The sequence below is a fragment of the Macrosteles quadrilineatus genome, unplaced genomic scaffold (assembly GCF_028750875.1).
Source record: "Macrosteles quadrilineatus isolate MER2022 unplaced genomic scaffold, UCM_ALF_1.0 Scaffold_2__2_contigs__length_208266976, whole genome shotgun sequence".
Taxonomy (NCBI): Eukaryota; Metazoa; Arthropoda; class Insecta; order Hemiptera; family Cicadellidae; genus Macrosteles; species Macrosteles quadrilineatus.
The window spans coordinates 88,261,017-88,281,508 of NW_026542595.1; the positions used below are offsets into that span (position 1 = coordinate 88,261,017).

The 20,492-nt window shown below is 33.8% G+C and overlaps 1 protein-coding gene and 1 long non-coding RNA gene across 2 annotated transcripts in view; one reads left to right on the forward strand and one right to left on the reverse strand.

Moving 5' to 3' along the window:
• Positions 1-20,492, forward strand: part of LOC128986990 (probable ATP-dependent RNA helicase DDX49) — a 39,017-nt gene that overhangs the window by 1,033 nt on the left and 17,492 nt on the right. The gene's annotated exons all lie outside the window — the stretch shown is intronic.
• Positions 14,728-20,445, reverse strand: LOC128986997 (uncharacterized). Its single transcript, XR_008490180.1, has 3 exons — positions 20,061-20,445; positions 16,651-16,797; positions 14,728-14,945 (listed from the first exon to the last, which is right to left on the reverse strand). It is a non-coding gene; the product is annotated as an uncharacterized LOC128986997 (long non-coding RNA).

The following is a 20,492-nucleotide window of genomic DNA, read 5'->3' on the forward strand; positions in this document are numbered from 1 at the left end:
TTTATAGGAATTTGCGTCAGGAAAAGTGCACAATCTTTTTCCTAAGCCCATCACATCAACTTTGAGGTATTCTAATGGTAATATACAATGTGTAGAATACTCAGTATAAATATGATTGAGGCAGTCCAGTGAATTACGAAGCTATAAGGCAAAATCTATATAGTTTATAGGAATTTGCGTCAGGAAAAGTGCACAATCTTTTTCCTAAGCCCATCACATCAACTTTGAGGTATTCTAATGGTAATATACAATGTGTAGAATACTCAGTATAAATATGATTGAGGCAGTCCAGTGAATTACGAAGCTATAAGGCAAAATCTATATGGTTGATAGGAATTTGCGTCAGGTAAAGTGCACAATCTTTTTCCTAAGCCCATCACATCAACTTTGAGGTATTCTAATGGTAATATACAATGTGTAGAATATTCAGTATAAATATGATTGCGGCAGTCCAGTAAATTACGAAGCTATATGGCAAAATGTATATGGTTGATAGTAACTTGCATCAGGAAAAGTGCACAATCTTTTTCCTAAGCCCATCACATCAACTTTGAGGTATTCTAATGGTAATATACAATGTGTAGAATACTCAGTATAAATATGATTGAGGCAGTCCAGTGAATTACGAAGCTATAAGGCAAAATCTATATGGTTGATAGGAATTTGCGTCAGGTAAAGTGCACAATCTTTTTCCTAAGCCCATCACATCAACTTTGAGGTATTCTAATGGTAATATACAATGTGTAGAATACTCAGTATAAATATGATTGAGGCAGTCCAGTGAATTACGAAGCTATAAGGCAAAATCTATATGGTTGATAGGAATTTGCGTCAGGTAAAGTGCACAATCTTTTTCCTAAGCCCATCACATCAACTTTGAGGTATTCTAATGGTAATATACAATGTTTAGAATAATCAGTATGAGTATGATTGCGGCAGTCCAGTAAATTACGAAGTTATATGGAAAAATCTATATGGTTGATGGTAACTCGCATCAGGAAAAGTGCACAATCTTTTTCCTAAGCCCATTACATCAACTTTGAGGTATTCTAATGGTAATATACAATTTTTAGAATAATCAGTATGATTATGATTGCGGCAGTCCAGTAAATTACGAAGTTATATGGCAAAATGTATATGGTTGATAGGAATTTGCGTCAGGTAAAGTGCACAATCTTTTTCCTAAGCCCATCACATCAACTTTGAGGTATTCTAATGGTAATATACAATGTGTAGAATACTCAGTATAAATATGATTGAGGCAGTCCAGTGAATTACGAAGCTATAAGGCAAAATCTATATGGTTGATGGTAACTCGCATCAGGAAAAGTGCACAATCTTTTTCCTAAGCCCATTACATCAACTTTGAGGTATTCTAATGGTAATATACAATGTTTAGAATAATCAGTATGAGTATGATTGCGGCAGTCCAGTAAATTACGAAGTTATATGGAAAAATCTATATGGTTGATGGTAACTCGCATCAGGTAAAGTGCACAATCTTTTTCCTAAGCCCATCACATCAACTTTGAGGTATTCTAATGGTAATATACAATGTTTAGAATAATCAGTATGAGTATGATTGCGGCAGTCCAGTAAATTACGGAGTTATATGGAAAAATCTATATGGTTGATGGTAACTCGCATCAGGAAAAGTGCACAATCTTTTTCCTAAGCCCATTACATCAACTTTGAGGTATTCTAATGGTAATATACAATTTTTAGAATAATCAGTATGATTATGATTGCGGCAGTCCAGTAAATTACGAAGTTATATGGCAAAATGTATATGGTTGATAGGAACTCGCATCAGGAAAAGTGCCGCACAATCTTTTTCCTAAGCCCATCACATCAACTTTGAGCCATTCTAATGGTAATATACAATGTTTAGAATAATCAGTATTAGTATGATTGCGGCAGTCCAGTAAATTACGAAGTTATATGGCAAAATGTATATGGTTGATAGGAACTCGCATCAGGAAAAAGTGCTCATCAGGGTTTATCACCGGGCCCTTGGTGCAAACCTATCATCAACCCAGTCCAAAAGGGTAACAAAGGGATTAGGTGTTTCTGGAAATAATCAAAAAATGACGGGCAGTAGTAAATGTTGGGGGAATTATTATTACTTACCATTTTCCTTGCGCAATCTAGTTGTTTGGATATGTGTTCTGCCACCGTTTCGAATTTTTTGAAAAAAGGACTATCAACTTTAGTGCGACCGGTTATTTCTGTAATATGTTCACTTGTAGGCATAACATTCTCTGTACTACAATCAAGTGTACATTCCATAAAATACAAAAACTCGGAGTCAAGATTTTCGGTCAAATTTTGTAAGTTGTTAAATGCCATTGAAGTAATATCATAATTATTTTTACTTAAAATAACTGCAGCAAAGCTTTTATAAATTTCCTCTATCATACATATATCATCACACATCACAAGATTAGCCATTACATTCATGATAAACTTTTTTACAGTTTTACTATTAATGTGTTCTTTTGCTATGCGATCACTTATCATCTATACTTATTTAATACGCAAGCATGTATTTTGTGACAATTACTCCTCCGAAACTACTGAACCAATTGACATGTTTTTGGTGTCATTGGAAAGAGCGTAACGTGAAGTTGTGCAGGAAACTTTCTTTTTATGCAAATAATCAGAGAGTGAGGCCCTGGGGCCCTTTAAAGTTTTGTATTTCTCCATAAGATTAACATGGGAAACAAAAATTGTTATGCAACTCCAGCTGTTGTCAAAAATTAAAAGTGAGAAGAAAAACATATGTTAATTTTAAACAGTCAATAAGTTTGCTAATTTTACAGTTTGCTACAAACATTTACTGACTTGGTTGAAATGAAATATTTACTACTGTATTTGAATTCGGGTTGGCGTAAATATTACAATGGAAAAAAGCGAGAGAGCCTGGATAAATTGATATATTCTCTTATGTACATCTTGAATATTTCCATAATCTTTGAATCGAATCCTTTAAAGTATTCAGAAATTATGAACGTTATTCCTTTTAAAATAACGCCTCTAATACTTAGAAATTGCTCGAATTCGAGCAACAGGGACACTAGTCTTCATAAAATGTGCGCAGCATGCATGTATAGTAACCTTATCTCTGTGATCCTGAGGTGCAATTGATCCCATGGATAAGTCGTAACAAAATTTCAAATACTGTAGTAAATTCATTGTATTCCACGCTGTGACAATGCCAATCATGATTGCCCAACTCCAGTCACATACGATTCTTTTAATAATTGGCCACAGTTTTCTATTAGATTTTAAACAATTGTACTTGTAGGACAAAAAGAAATCTGCAATTGTTGTTATATCATGTGTCTCGGTCAACATTTCAGCTATCGGCATTATTTCCGAGTTGACATTAATTACTAAGGCATAATAAAGTATGTGCTTATTTAGGGTGACACTATAGGGAGAGAAAGTAGGGACGGGAGCGAAACCATGTCGGTCAGCGCAAGATCAAAGCTGTGAGACGGCCCCGTCAGCCCATGTATTTCATACTTATTTTGTAGTCTCGGGGAGAAATTCCAAGCCGGGCGTGGCGCCGTTTTCAATTTCAACACTTCCTTATGAAGCCCCTGACCTTGGTTGAATTAAATCTTTTTTCCCTACGCTAAGTTTGTTAGTTTATGGTAATATGTTATAAACAACATACGAATAAGACGTTATACCATAATAATATTATGATGGACTACCATTAGACATTTAAGGCTTCCTTGAGTAAAGTAAACTCACTTACTTACCTCAATGAACCACACGATCACAGGTGAGAGGATAGATGTATGGGTATTCATCTATCCTATCGCCTGTGATCGTGTGGTTAGAGCATGATTATTATATAGTTAGGTCAACCATATACATTTTGCCATATAACTTCGTAATTTACTGGACTGCCGCAATCATACTCATACTGATTATTCTAAAGATTGTATATTACCATTAGAATACCTCAAAGTTGATGTGATGGGCTTAGGAAAAAGATTGTGCACTTTTCCTGATGCGAGTTACCATCAACCATATACATTTTGCCATATAACTTCGTAATTTACAGGACTGCCGCAATCATACTCATACTGATTATTCTAAACATTGTATATTACCATTAGAATACCTCAAAGTTGATGTGATGGGCTTAGGAAAAAGATTGTGCACTTTTCCTGACGCAAATTCCTATCAACCATATAGATTTTTCCATATAACTTCGTAATTTACTGGACTGCCGCAATCATACTCATACTGATTATTCTGAAGATTGTATATTACCATTAGAATACCTCAAAGTTGATGTGATGGGCTTAGGAAAAAGATTGTGCACTTTTTCTGATGCGAGTTACTATCAACCATATACATTTTGCCATATAACTTCGTAATTTACTGGACTGCCGCAATCATACTCATACTGATTATTCTAAACATTGTATATTACCATTAGAATACCTCAAAGATGATGTGATGGGCTTAGGAAAAAGATTTTGCACTTTTCCTGACGCAAATTCCTATCAACCATATAGATTTTTCCATATAACTTCGTAATTTACTGGACTGCCACAATCATACTCATACTGATTATTCTGAAGATTGTATATTACCATTAGAATACCTCAAAGTTGATGTGATGGGCTTAGGAAAAAGATTGTGCACTTTTCCTGACGCAAATTCCTATCAACCATATAGATTTTGCCTTATAGCTTCGTAATTCACTGGACTGCCTCAATCATATTTATACTGAGTATTCTACACATTGTATATTACCATTAGAATACCTCAAAGTTGATGTGATGGGCTTAGGAAAAAGATTGTGCACGTTTCCTGAGATTGTGCAAATTCCTATAAACTATATAGATTTTGCCTTATAGCTTCGTAATTCACTGGACTGCCTCAATCATATTTATACTGAGTATTCTACACATTGTATATTACCATTAGAATACCTCAAAGTTGATGTGATGGGCTTAGGAAAAAGATTGTGCACTTTTCCTGACGCAAATTCCTATAAACTATATAGATTTTGCCTTATAGCTTCGTAATTCACTGGACTGCCTCAATCATATGTATACTGAGTATTCTACACATTGTATATTACCATTAGAATACATCAAAGTTGATGTGATGTACTAAGGAAAAAGATTGTACACTTTTTCCTGATGCGAGTTCCTATCAACAATATAGATTTTGCCTTATAGCTTCGTAATTCACTGGACTGCCTCAATCATATTTATACTGAGTATTCTACACATTGTACATTACCATTAGAATACCTCAAAGTTGATGTGATGGGCTTAGGAAAAAGATTGTGCACTTTTTCCTGATACGAGTTACTATCAACCATATACATTTTGCCTTATAGCTTCGTAATTCACTGGATTGCCTCAATCATATTTATACTGAGTATTCTACACATTGTATATTACCATTAGAATAGCTCAAAGTTGATGTGATGGGCTTGGGAAAAAAGATTTTGCACTTTTTATGTTCGGAGTTTTAATTGATCGCGTTATGTTAAGCCATAGCTACGTATAATGTACAGTACGGTCTCAAATATGCCTTTTAAAATACGTCAATTAATTAGTTTTAACTTGTATACACGTTTTATCAATGTATAATTGACATTATATAAATATAAAAACATCATTTAGCACCGTATTGTCATTGAATTGTGTTTCCGACATCCCTGCAAAACACGTTTGTGGCGTCCGCAGGCGTACCAACCCACATCTATTACAAACCGAAAAAGCGCCGATGAAAAGAGCCGCTAACTTCACGACGGTTATTACTTTTTCTATTTAAAAAAATCAAACTAAGGCTAGCTATTGGTACAACATGCAGCTAAGACAAGCGAGTGAACACAAAAGACAAAATTAATTGAATTCTCATAGTATTATCGCGGCCGTGGTATTATATAATAACATAGATTAAATATACTCCTTTGGTGTTAGTCTTTGATATTAGGAGTATGTTTCATCCACTGAGCTATAATTCTAACTGGAGGTAGCACTGAATGTCAAAGATGCGTGTCGCCAGCCGCCATGTTTGCGTGAGTCTGGTGTCATAAGAAGCCATATTATTGCTATAACTATTATTATACTTGGCTTAAAATACCTACTTTGTATGGTCGCCATTTCAGAGAAAATTATTAAAGTATTAAAAGTATTCAAGTATGACAAAAATACTCACTGCTATACCAACCTAGTTATAAGAAGCCATGTTATTGCTATGATAAGAAAACTTACTGCTATACCAACCTAACAAAATCAGCGACACGCTTTTGACAGACTTCTGCCATGGCAGTGCTACCTCCAGTTATAATTTTAGCTCAGTGGTTTCATCTATGATATTAGTCTATTGTGATTTGTTATCCACTTAGTATGTAGTTATTGGTTTTTGTATTTATAATAGCCATATAACTCATCATTGTACAATTTAGACCATGAACTACTTTAATGTTCCGCCATAGACTACCAATACAAAGTAGACTTAACATCCCATTATAAATTTTAAAGCTCGTTCTTCGTGTATAGTTCACGTCCGGTGACACGTACACTGATCACTAGTGTCAACGAAATTTTGTTTCTGTTATTTCAGGGTTAATTTAATTATTTGTGCTTAACCTTTTTTATATAACTAGGGGACGAGTTATTGTTTATGATTATATTGTTTTATTTGGTTAAACGAGATTTTAAATTACTGAAATAACAAGAAACAAATTGTTAACAAAACACGACCTCTAAACAGTGCACGGATAGAACTAACAATACAATTATTTTCAGCTGTTCCATGAGGAAGAGAAATCTACTAAGGGAGTATGTTTTATCATGGTTCTGCCATGGATAAAACATGCTCCCTTAGGTTCTCCCAACTGACAATGTTAGTTAATGCATATAAATGTCCATGGCCAATGGACACACCATTTAACAAATTGTAATATACAAAAAAGGGGGCCCTAAGCTTAGCAGTAGTTACAGGCAAATAACCGTTATATATCTGCCTTTTCTAAGGTATTTGAAAAGATCATGATAAACACGAATCCCGATCGCTGTAAGCTCCGTGTTTATCAGTTGCAGATAACTCACCCGGTTTGCCCTTCAAACCTGACCGCAATCCAAGCGGTGATCTTTTTATAAAAGAAAAATAAACAGGTTATAGGGAGTTTTCTAGAAAAAAAAACAAAATAATTTTTAAAAACCATAATGGATTATTAAAGGGTGGGTAAATCTACCACATCAGCAATGTATAACTTTATAACTGCTGACGAGAACTAGACAAGACAAAGGTCAATTATTCAGCCGGTCTATTCTTCGATTTAAGTAAAGCCCTTGATATCGTTGACCATTGCTTGCTTCTTAATAGAATGAATGAAGTTGGGGTGAGAGGACTGGCTCTGAACTGGGTCGAAGCGTAACTTTGTGGCAGGAGCCAATTTGTCGATATAAGGGCAGTAGATGAGGCTGGTTGCATGAGATCCTATCCCTCTGTTGAGAAATCCATTGTGAGAGGCCGCAGGGCTCCGTTCTTGGCCTGTCCTTTTTCTCATTTTTATCAACAACATCCCCTCCCTCAAAATTATCACTATTTTCTGACGATACCTCCCTTTCAGTATCTATCTCCAATCTTTATAATCTGGAACAATTATCTTTTTCTGAAGCAAATAACTTAACTGGTTTGACGACAACTTACTAAAAATTAACACTGAAAAAACTCAACTTATAAATTTCCCTTTAAATAAGAGCCGAGATCCGATGTTGGGTTTAGTCTCCTCCTGGACGAGACTGAGGTCCACCTAACTGCAAATGAATAATTTTTAGGGTTGATCTTGGACGAGAAACTTAGCTTCTGCAGCCATGTTAAACATATTTCAAGTAAACTCAGTTCTGGAATGTTTGTTTTACGCAATCTCAGAAACAATTAAAATCTAGATGTGCTGCTAACCGCTTTATTATGGGGTCATTTATCTCCATCTAGCATATGCTGTTGCAATTTGGGGATATGAGAGCAAAAATCAAAATGTATTTTCAAAATCCAAAAGATGGCTATGAGAACTATTTTCTCTTTGCATAAGCGTCAGTTCTGCAGAGAGTACTTTTTCAATTAAAAAATCTTGACTTTTCTCTCCATCTACATTTTAGAATATTTGTCCTTTTTTAAAACAAAACTGTTGTTAAAACAAGCTTTTGTACTCTAAAAAAATAAACGAATACTATTTTAGGCTGGGGCCACACTCATCTCGCTGAATTTGTTCCACGCACGTTACCCGTGGGTTTGAGAGATAGGTACATTACGGTACATACGGCAGGCCACACTATAGTAAAAACGTCCGTAAACGCGTTTACCAGCCTCACTGGTTTTACCAGCAAGACTGACAAACAGATTCGCATGCGATTCTCTACTAAGATTCCACGGGCGTTGCACGTAAAATTAGTCGCGGGGCATTGCGGCTTATGGGAGTGAACACACTAATTTTAATCTCACTGAATTTTTTCCATGGACGTTTCTAGTTTTAACCTGACTGTTTTACTATACAGTGAGTGTGGAGGGGGGGGAGTGCGGATCACGGACACTGACGATTTTTATTGCCAGTGTGGCATGCTCTATCAGTCTCGCTGGCGCACGCACTATTAGCTATAACTGTATCCCCTTTTTCTTCACTAACTTTTTTGCCAGGTTTACGACCTTGATACTGTCGTGTCCGTTAAAGTGTCATCTATTTTGTGACATTATTGGAACTTTGTACTCGGCTGTATTTTTCCGCAAAACGGCCAGCTATAGATTTTATCAGGCACGCACACTTTTTATTGCCGGCCTTACCACTAATCGAATCGATAGTTTCAATCGATATTAGCGTAGCCCAGTTAAGAAACTGTCCCCCATTTTTCTGCACTAACTTTTTTGCCAGGTATATGACCTTGATACTGTCGAGTCCGTTTAAGTGTCCTCTATCTGGTGACATTATTGGAAGTTATTTACTCGGCCGTATTTTCCCGCAAAACGGCCAGCAATAGATGTTATCAGGCACGCGCACTACTTATTGCTGTGTCATTGCCAGTTTCACACAAGTAAATAATTACATTTAACGTCACATGCTAATGTGATTGTTGGACTAAACCCTAAATCCTGACTTGATCCTTCTAGGTGGAACCCCATTTGTGGAAGTGGTGGGGATGGAGGGAGGGCAACAGCGAAAAAGACGAAAATTGATATAGCATAGAGTAACGCACAGAATTGAATCCATAGATAAACTTATTTTCACAGTTTTATAACATAAACGAGCAATTTACTTGTACAATACCAACGTACGCAACATATAAATACAATAATTTTATTCCATTGATCACAATTTTTATATCTTGATTAAGTATGGTTGATTTTTGATTAATCTTAGGTTGTGAGGAATCAAAACTACACATCTGTGAGTGTAAAATTCAGACGAAGGCTTAAAATATTGTTTTAAAATTTCATATAATTAATAAACTAACCGAAATTTCATAGTTAAGAAACGCTTAAATGAACTTAGAATACGTACATGATGCGTTTGTTTGCGAGGAAAAGTATTTGATCAAAATATTTCTGAAACTTTGAGTTTGCTTTGTTATATTTGTAGGATAAAACAAGTTTTTATTTTGGTAGGAGCCTTCTTTACTTGACATAAATAATTTAGGCAAGAAATAACATCGTACCGTTTAGTGTTTGATTAAATATTCCTACAATGAAAATTTGGAATGGAGAAAGCTGTAAAAACGGTGGATGAAAACAAAATGCGTACAGTAGGCCTATTATCATTTGAATTTGAGGATGGGAAGGAATTCATTTTTAATTATGGAGTTTTTTGTATTTTCCCCGTTGTTGATAGCATCATCATACACTCTTTCTTTTTTACTCTTCTGATTGTATCAAAATTAATTATTCACAAAAATGGATAATGTTATATGATGTAAAATAATGTACCGGTACCCAACAATAATTTTGGTCCTATAATATTTTTCCTTTGCCGTTTTCATTCACATGACACACACAGGAATCTTTTTACTAACAGGTCTTTCATATTTGTATTAATAACTTTAACAAATCCATGTTTATGGACTCTAGCTATCTAAAGCACAATGAACGATCTTTTCCCAACAATTAGATATGGCTGCTGTGCAATGAAAAAGTCGAACAACTTTAATTAATTAATTTTTCTTCCGAAATCAATTATTTACAAAAAATTAAATAATGCCATACGATGTAAAATAATGTATCCAACAATTATGGTCATGATCATGTAACATCTTTTTGTATCTAGTATAATCTTAAGTTATTTTGAGCTTGAAGTCCAGCTAACGTCTTTAGCGCTCAGCTTACAACGAGTTTTTATAATCATATGTATCATATGTAATCATTATGTAAAGATCCCCCGCCCCACTTTTTATCGTTTCAAATAGTATTATACTTGAATGTATAAAACTTGAATGTAAAACCCCACCACTGCAAACCTATGCAGACTAAGCGAATTTCCATTTGCCTGATTGGGTGTACACTAAAAATGCCTCCTTAAAAATACCACATTTATTCCCTATTTAAATAGAATTTTTAACGAGTACTTAGGTTTGCTGCAACTAGGACGGTAAAAAAGTGTTTTTTTTTTATGTTAATAGTTAATAAAAAATGAATGTATTTTCCGAATTTGATCAAAATATGTTCATAAAAAGCAAACCACAGTTAACTTATTCTTAAATCTTGAGATATTTGTTGTTGTTGTACTTTCAAAATCTATACGCTTCTTCTGAAGTCCAAATTAATGATGATATTGAATATTTTTGTTATTAACTGCACGGTATACTTTTGTTAATATATAATATACAGTTTCACTGCTGGACTGATGGCTTGATTCGTGGAGATTAAGATTTGCAAATAATGAATTATGAAAGTTTGTTTTAGTTATGGTTTATGGTGATAAATAAATAACCCTGTTTTCCATAATAAATAGAAAACAATTGTATTTTACACGTTTTTTTTATTTGGAGGAAACTTGTTCCTACCTTTATTAAGTATTTTCAAGAAATGCCTAGCAATTGTAGAATATTTCTTTCTCTTTCAGAATACCACCTTCCTCTGCGGTCGATTTATTAACAGGCCTTTTTTTAACCAATTTTGCCTATGTGTGTGTTTCGTGTGGAAATGTTTCTGTGTTATAACAACGCCTTTTGGCCGAACAGTTTGATGATAGCACAATGAAGCTGAAACGGCCGTAACAATACTAACAATACAGGAGCTGAGCTGGCTGACGAATGTCACTTCAATTTAGTTATAGAACCAGCTTTGGGGCAAGAAAATATGAAAAAAGACCCCATAATTATAGTTTAACTTACCGGTAACATGCCAGTATAGAACAACAAATGCCACACGTATAGTTTAGTCATAGATGGTTTGGCTCAATAACTAATTTAATTCAGCGAGTATACGCCCCTGAATTTAACTTTCCTCCCGCCAAATGGCAACACTGTCAGGTAAATGCAGTGATGTAGTCAGTACTGAACGGGAACTAAATTTCCCGTTCGAACCTGTGTCTTCCGACACGGTGGCAAAAAGCTTAATTAATTAATTGTACTGTACTTATTTATTTATTTATCTAATTTTATTTATATAGATTCATATCAACCGATACACCATTTACAAAATAATACGTGTTTTAAGCACATGAGCAGAATGAAAAGATAAAAATATAACAAGATACGTTACATAATGACCATTGAACAAAGCAGCATTGCAACAAAAATAATAACAACAAGACAACAACTAACAACAATAACAGATAGTAACATTAACAAAGTACTGTGCATACAAAAATATTCAATATTAATTTGGACTTCAGAAAAAGCATATAGATTTTGAAAGTAATGTACATACAACAACAACAAATATCTCCTCAAGATTTAAGAATAAGTCAACTGTGGTTTACTTTTTTATGAACATATTTAGATCAAATTCGGAAAAAACATTAATTTTTTACTAAACTATTAACATTTTGAAAAAAAAAACACTTTTTTACCCTCCTTGTTGTAGCAAACCTAAGTTCTTGTTAAGTTCAACAAATATAAAAAAAAAAAACTGAATTATATAAGATACCTACTATAAAACACACTAAAAATACTAAAACAATTAAACCCACGAAAATTCACACTATCTCCTCAAATCCCACTTAATTGACGTACACATAGCCTACAGTTAATACTGCACTGTGTGGATTAATACATCATCTTTATACATTGAGTCGTTGATTAGGCATGGGTCCTTATTTTAGAAATAGGCACGAGTTTACATTTTGGATCAGTAATATTTTCAAAAACATAACGTGTAGTTATATATTTATATGTTTACAAAACCTCTTTTTGAACACTCTATATGTTTGAAGCGATGTTATGGCTGTACAGGGGAACCTTGATAAGAAGGCCCTCGATAACAAGTCGCCCTTGATAACAAGTGTCATTTTCAAATCCCCTAAAAAACTATTTTACCCCTAATCACATGTTATTACAAACCTCGATAAGAAGTCAACCTTGATAACAAATCTTATTTTACAATCCCCATGAGAGTCTTGTTATCAAGGTTCTAGTGTATACAAATTTGTCTTTATGGCCTTTTGCACAGAGTTTTCATTAAAAAATGTGCACCCTTGACAACGCCACAAAATTTTATGCTAAAAAATGGGGTCAAGCACTAACAATCCTTTTTTTTGCTAGAGTCGGTCCAGTGTCCACATGTTTTGTTTATAGTCATGGCAAAAGTAAGTTTTATGTTAAATTCCTTCTTTGTCAGTTTGAAAGGATTGCTCACTGTTGCGTGAAATGACAACAGTTAGCGATACGGCGATACCTATATGATAGGCCTAAAAGTTTTCTATTTCACATTGATTTATAAGTTTAAAACATGAAGGGCTTAAAAAGTTCAAAGATTGTAATGGATCGGTAAAGAACCAAATCTGAACTGATATTTTAATTTCAAATTTAATGCTGCACCTCTTCTGTCATGGCTTTCTGCTCTTCCACTATATATTTATCTATAGTCATAGTCAAGTATCTTTATTCATGGTGGTTGTACAAGAATAGTGTCAAATAAGTTAAAACTATGATTAAGCCATTTTCAATTTGTCTAAAGATTGAAAGGACAGGTCCATTTAATATTCCTTGAGACGTGTTTTAAAAATGTTGGGTTTTTGTTCTTTTTTATTTTTACAGGAATAAATTTAAAAAAATCATCTCCTGCATTGACAGTCTTTTTTTAAGAGCTCTAATATATGTTATCCAATTACGAAGTTATTTTTGTTACGTGTATTGTAGTTTTGATTATTACCTGCTCTTCCATTGCCCTGTTCCTCCTTGATGTTGTAGAGACATTTTGTTTGTTTCCTAAATAAAAACTGGCTAAGGCAAAACAATAATATCCCCGCCACAGCAAACCTGCAGACTTAGCGAATTTCCATTCACCTGATTGGATTTACACTAAAATGTCTTCTTAAAAATGTCACATTTATACCCTATTTCAATAAAATTAGTTTAACGAGTACTTAGGTTTTCTGCAACAGGGAGGGTAAAAAAGTGTTTTTTGTTGTAAAATGTTAATACTGTAGTTTAGTTTTTGGCTTCTAGGGACCTCAAAACGAAAAAGTAAATTGGTCCCAGGTCCAGGTCTTACCATGAGTACTACGGTAATAGCTTAATCCCTATATGGGAAATTCGCTAAAAACTGGATAAGGCAAAAGACCAGCTTTGCTGTCTTGAAGTGCTGAAAAAAATTGCTTCTGTTGCTGCAGCAAGAGGTTGTACGCCTGTTTGGATGGGTTTTGTCCGAAGAACTCTTCGCCAAATGCGTCTTTTAAGGTGTCACACAGCTACAGTAAATGTACCGTAATAATTATAATAATTAGGAGCATGAAAATAATTATGAGAGTAGAATAAGCAGATGATTGCAAAAAGCCATGTCAATTGTGTTGGCATCCGATACCCGGCAGCTACAACCATTTTGTGTGTTAACTACCAGTTTGATTTTTTTGTAACTACCTGAATGTAGAAAAGTGTTTCAACTACTTTCCCCTGAAGACTTCATTTCAATATTGACTATATGGACTCTGCCCTGTGGGCGTTCAAAGTTTTGAGTTAAGAGTTATAAAAAGTAAATATTGATTGACTTTTGATACTGCAATAAGCAGAAGTGTACATTTTATATCCCATAATTATATCTCGAGTCTCTTCTAATCTAAGTTTCTTGCGTGCTTTGTTGTTGGGAAAAAATGTATTCTTAATTTTCACTAAACATGATCATGACATATTTTTTTATATGTTGCGATTAATTTAGTGGTGTATAGTGTTTAGCTACACAGCTGTTTCAATTGCAATACCTATTTTAAAACTAAGCTGTTTACAGTTGACTTTTGTTTCTAAAAACATTGGAAAAAGTGTTAATTATATTTTTCTATAATCAATGGTAAGAGTGTAAACTTGAATTTTGGAACAGACAAAGTTATACATGGTTATACATACTTTCTATATGATTTGCAAATCTTAACCAGCTCTTTGTAAGTTATTTGTCAATAAAATATTTACATTAATGCAAATTGTGTAGTAATTAGCAACAAGGATATGTTAAAGATGAATTAATATCAAGATATCTCTTTTGACCTAATTATTTTAATTGACAATGTCAGTTAGTGAAAGTAATAACTTCAACAAACACAATAAACAGTTTATTTATAAAACTAGGCAGTAGTACAACAAAGTAGGTATTAAAACTAAAAAAACATCTTCATTAAAAAACATAAAATTATCTTAATGATACAAAATTCAAATATAAGAATACTAATGTTCAAAACAAATATTAACCTAATCAACATAATCAGCCCCATTTCTCTCATCCTCCATGCCCTCATCGCCATCCACCCATCATCAGGCCTGAAATACAGAAAAAGAATTAGTATTAATGACCATATTTTGAATTAATGTGCTGCTTAATTATAATATAAAAAGTATTATTATGGCTATTAAATTGATATGTCTATGGATTTCCACTTTTGGCTTTCTGAATTAATGTGCTGCTTAATTATAATATAAAAAGTATTATTATGGCTATTAAATTGATATGTCTATGGATTTCCACTTTTGGCTGAACTTGTTAAACCATATATTACAGTCCAACCTCGGTATAACAAATCTGAAGGGACCGAACTGAATATTCGTTATATCAAGGATTTTGTTAAAACGAGGTTCGTTATATTGAGGTTAGGTTTGCAGGAATTTCGCTAAGTCGAGGTTCAGAACCAGCATCAGTCAATATAGGTCGTGATTTGATCTCATTAAAACACAATTAAAGTAGCATAGGCTACAATACTTTACAGTACAGTGTTTACATTGTAAAGTAGAACCTCGATTATCTGGGGTACTAAAGGGGTACTTTAATATTGCGCAATCATGACATTTCTAGTCATTGACCTTGGTACATGTTATAAACTGTAAGTTTAAAATCACAGCTTTCTCCAACCCACCTAAAACCTAGCCAAACACTGTATTGTATAATAGCAATAAACCACGTAAAGAACAAAACAAAACAGTAGAGAGTTTTGTAAGCTACTGCTCGTGATAGGCCGGTAGGCTACAGTGTTACAGTACTGCTTTAAATCACAACAGAGGAATGTCAATACTGTAATAATCATCAACTATGGAATTGGTGTTGCCTTAGTTTAAACAAATCGTATTGAAAATAATAAAATTATTAGATAAGTCGTTATAAAAGTGTATAATCATAGTCAACTTAAAGATAATAAAAACACTCGTAAAAGGAATGTTAAGATAACGATGTTTCTATTCTTTCTCTTTGCTTTGTTCTTCTATTTTTTTCTTTCTTAGGTTTTTCTTCATCCAAAAATTGTACAATTCGCCATATTTACTTATCACCCAATCACAGCTTACTACACATTACGTCATCATCAGTCCTCAGTGAATGAAATCAGTTCTCAGTTGTTTACATAGCGCGCATGCAGCGACGACAGCAGACGGCAGACAGCAATGTGAGTGGAGCAGACGAATGTTAGCGCGAGCGATGACGTCAACTTTACATTTCATTTGATGAAGAAAATGATTTTTCAAAAACAATAATGGGGGTGGGGGGTTCGTTGTATCGAGGGAGAGACGCATACAATTCGTTAAGTAGAGGTTAAATTCGCTATGTAGAGGTTCTGACAATGACAAATTCGTTATATTGAGGTGTCTTATTTTAGCCGGGATCATGAAAAATTCGTTAAATCAAGGTCGTTGATATGGTTTGTTCGTTATGTAGAGGTAAAACATACATTGTGTCTTATGAAGAGTTCTAGGGGATTAAAAAAAAATCGTTATATCAAGGAATTCGTTATATCGAGGTTCGTTATATCAAGGTTAGACTGTATTTCAATAGGGTTAACACTATGAGTGCAAGGTGCGGGAATTCTTGCCCCGCGGTACCGACACCACTGGTGCGGGCGGGATATTTTGTCCTTACAACATTGCTTCAGTGTGAGCTAAGCCTCGCAAGGGGAAATTCTACTTATAAATTATTAACAGCCTACACTAAATAAAATCCAGGATTGATAAGTATTAAAATTGAGGAAATGGCAAAACTTACCATATTTCTCTTCTACACTACCTAGTAGGTAGTCTTTTCTTCGCCTCGTTCCCCATCTACTGTTCCTCTGCTACCTATTCTTCCGCCTCAGCCTCTCCCCTGAATCATCCAATGTCAATTACAACTCCCCCATTGTACTGGTACTGGCTATAAACAGAAATATTAAAAAAAATTAGTATTAGCCTACAAATAATATTACACTAACAAAGTTTAAAAGTGTTCACTCCTTCCTAGATTTTGTGACATCCAAATACCACTAATAGAAGAAAATGGAGTGTTGGTTTAAAACCATTAGTATTTTTTTCAATAATTTAAAAAGTATGATAACAAAATTACAGGACAAAATAATTTTATCTAACATAAATTAGATATCTCTAATTTATAAAAATACAGGCCTATTAATAAAACTATTGATTAGTTTGAGTTAAGCTGAAATAATTAAAACAGAATAAAGTAACAGAAACAAATAATCACACCTGATTAAAATAAAGTAGAGAATAATATGCAAATGAGAACAGCTGAGGTATTTTTAACATTAGGTTTTAGCATTAGGTGATTTTTTAGGTGTATGGAAAGTTCCCTTTAGAAATGAATTACGACATTAAAGGGCAATTTATGCATTAATGGATAGTTTTGAACAAGGTTTATCGCCATGACAAACATTTTAAGTATATGGTTTATGGGGTTGTGACTTGTAGTTTTCTCAAATGTTCATTGGTACCTACTTTGGGAATGGAAAGAATCTATACAGTATATATAATACGTTGAGCCGATTTTTGTAAACAGAACTCCTCCCTCATTTTTGGACCAATTTTGATGATTAGTGTCAAAATAATGGCCCTGATCTGTAGTATTGTAAAGTGTTTTTATTTTGTTGAAATCTTAATTAGTTCAGGCAGGATCTTCCATCAAAGTTGGGTTTTCTACAATAAGATTAACATGGGGGAATCTAAATATTCAATTGGAAACTTTGTCTCGACTAATTTGAGAGAACTAGGTGAAACCCGTCGAAATCAACGGTTACTTTCAAGGCTTACGTTAATTCACCCAACTGCGATAAATTGGGTGAAATGTACATATTTTGAACATTTAGCATTGTTTAAAGAGTAATACCAATAGGTGTAAAAACAATAATGATATTAATTGAGTTAGTTGCCAAATTTGGTTGATCATTCAATGAATAAAATATTACCCATACCGTACGTCATCGGAGTTGTTATTACTATGTTATATGGTATCTTTAAATTACAGACAGACAGACGAACAGACATAGCAAATGTCTACGTAATACTTGATTCAATAACCGAGTTATTGAGTTATAGCTTGTATTAGAGAATATGATTAAGAACTAATCTTGTTTAGGCAAAAATAATAGCCTAGGTATAAAGCCTAGGCCTATTGGATAAAGAAATGAAACTATTTTAAATTAACCTAACATAACTAAACAAACTTGCTGTAGGCTAAGTTACTGTTTCAAAATTCCGTTTGATAACAGATAAGGCATATGGGGATTAGATTATCGAACGGAATTTTGAAATGTTACAACAAGTTTGGTTTGTTTAGAACAGTTTAATTTTAATATAATATTTTTTTATTGTTAGTTGATACGAACAATATTTATTTATCGTAGTTGTCAGCTGGTAAGTTTCAATTTGTTAATATCGATAGGCCTAGCCTATACCAAATTTAAAAAATCAATATATCAAAAAGAAATCATCGGTAATAATGAATGTTCCCTTTAACACGTTCGCTGCTACGGACGTTCCGCAACTTCAGCAGGGCCACAGCGCCAGGAGCTAGGAGCGTTACGGAACGTTGCCAAATTCATTGTTGTTTAACGTTTCCATGGATCAGCCAGCTCGTCACGAGCATCCTATAATTCTTTGCAGCTAGTGGGGACGTACTTTCCGTCCGTCCCCGGCATCTAGCGCTCAGCAGCGAACGTGTTAACAGGAAAGTACCGTTTCGGCTACTTACAGGTAGCAGCAAGATGAGTTAGGCATTAACAGTGTTGATGAGGTAACTTAACGGCCGAAGACTGAACATGGTACCTATGCACAGAGGGCGATATTTAGGCTTACCTATGACTCTCTTTTTACCAGGTGGTGCACATTTGAGAACAATTTAATCGTTAAGGGAAACTTAAAATAGGCCTAGTAAAGGCCCTCTTCTGAAAATGGACAACTAGGCCTAAGGCCTTGTTTAACAATAGGAAGGTTTCAACACAAGTTAAGTACATGTGTTCTGTACTTGAGAGGCCCATCATTCAAAGTAAACTATAGAACTAAATTATGGCTGCTAAGTAGCCTAGGCCTATCTCCTAACATGCTATAATAGGTCTAAAAGTTAACTTAACCCTAGCAGTGGCCAATGTTAGAAGTGGGGAATAGCCAACCCATTTTGGCGATTTTGCAGACCTTTTATTGAAAATTCGTAAAAATTCAACCGTACAAGTAAACCTAGCCGAAGATCGGAAAGAACAGGAGAATCTAGAAATAGTAATATCATAATGATTTATAAAGTGTATTTTATCGGTAAAGTGAAAAAAATAGAATTTTTTTAAAATTTCAAAAGCGGCCTCGGTATTTTTTAACGACAGATTTTTCATGGGAAATTCATTATATACATTTTGTAGACAATCTAATTCCCTACACAGAAATATATAACATGTTAGAAAAATATTTTTTTTTATAAGTTTTTGGGGCGAAATATAATGACAAACAGAGAACCGAAAAAATTGAAAACCGTACAGTGTTAGTTTAGGTATGTTGTAAAAAGTTATATAATATATGTGTATAGGCTACTAATAATGATATAATACATGTTTGTAAAGCTAATGAAGTATGGTAAAGAATAAAAAAAAGTCATAAAGTTTATGGTAAATATAATGTTTTACCTATAAACATACGTATATAAAATAATGTTTTTATATTTTAGCGATTTCGCGAGAAAAAAAATTCACAGTATTTAGTATACAACTTTTGTACCAAATTTGTTTACTTCAAACTAACATAATAATCTTGTTGTGTATTCAATTACGTACATAAAAATGTATAACATGTTAGAAATATTTTTTTGTAGGTACTTACGTAATAGGGACATAATAATACAATAACCGCAAAACCGCAAATAAGTGTAAACTGATACAGTGTTTGTTTGTGTTGTAAAACATTATGTAGGCTGATGATATGTACATATTGTAAAGCTAATGAAGTAAGGAATTCAAAAAAGTCATTAGTATGATGGTAAAAAGTTATTTTCACCTATGATTATGTATCAATTTCAGAATGTTTTGAATTTTTTGCGCATTTCGAGAAAATGGAGTGTACAGTATTTAGTAGCCTATATAACTTTTTTACCACATTTTTACACCCAAACCAATAAAAACATGTTGTAGTGTATTCATTTACCTTTATAAAAATGTATAACACCTTCGGTATATCATTATATAGCATGGCGAACTAAGGTCCATCTCGTACAACAATCTCTAAATGTCAGAATCGTTATTTTAGTACATGGTGCTAACAAAATATAACCTTATGAACACTATTTCACACAATTCAGTAATATTTATGCGTAATAAAATGCATGAAGATTACTGTTATACACACACACAAACTTCACTAACACTATGAACTAATAACGTATTTAGTAATAAACCGCGGATAACACCAGAGCGAACACTCACGGCAACAACAAACAAAGGCGAATACACAAGACAGCTGTAGCAGTAATGACTCACTTCCATCTTCTTCATATGTGAGCAGACGTAAATAACCCTGAGCGCAGGGCTGCCACTCTCACAATCTATATTTCTTCCCCTTCAAAATTACATATTATAT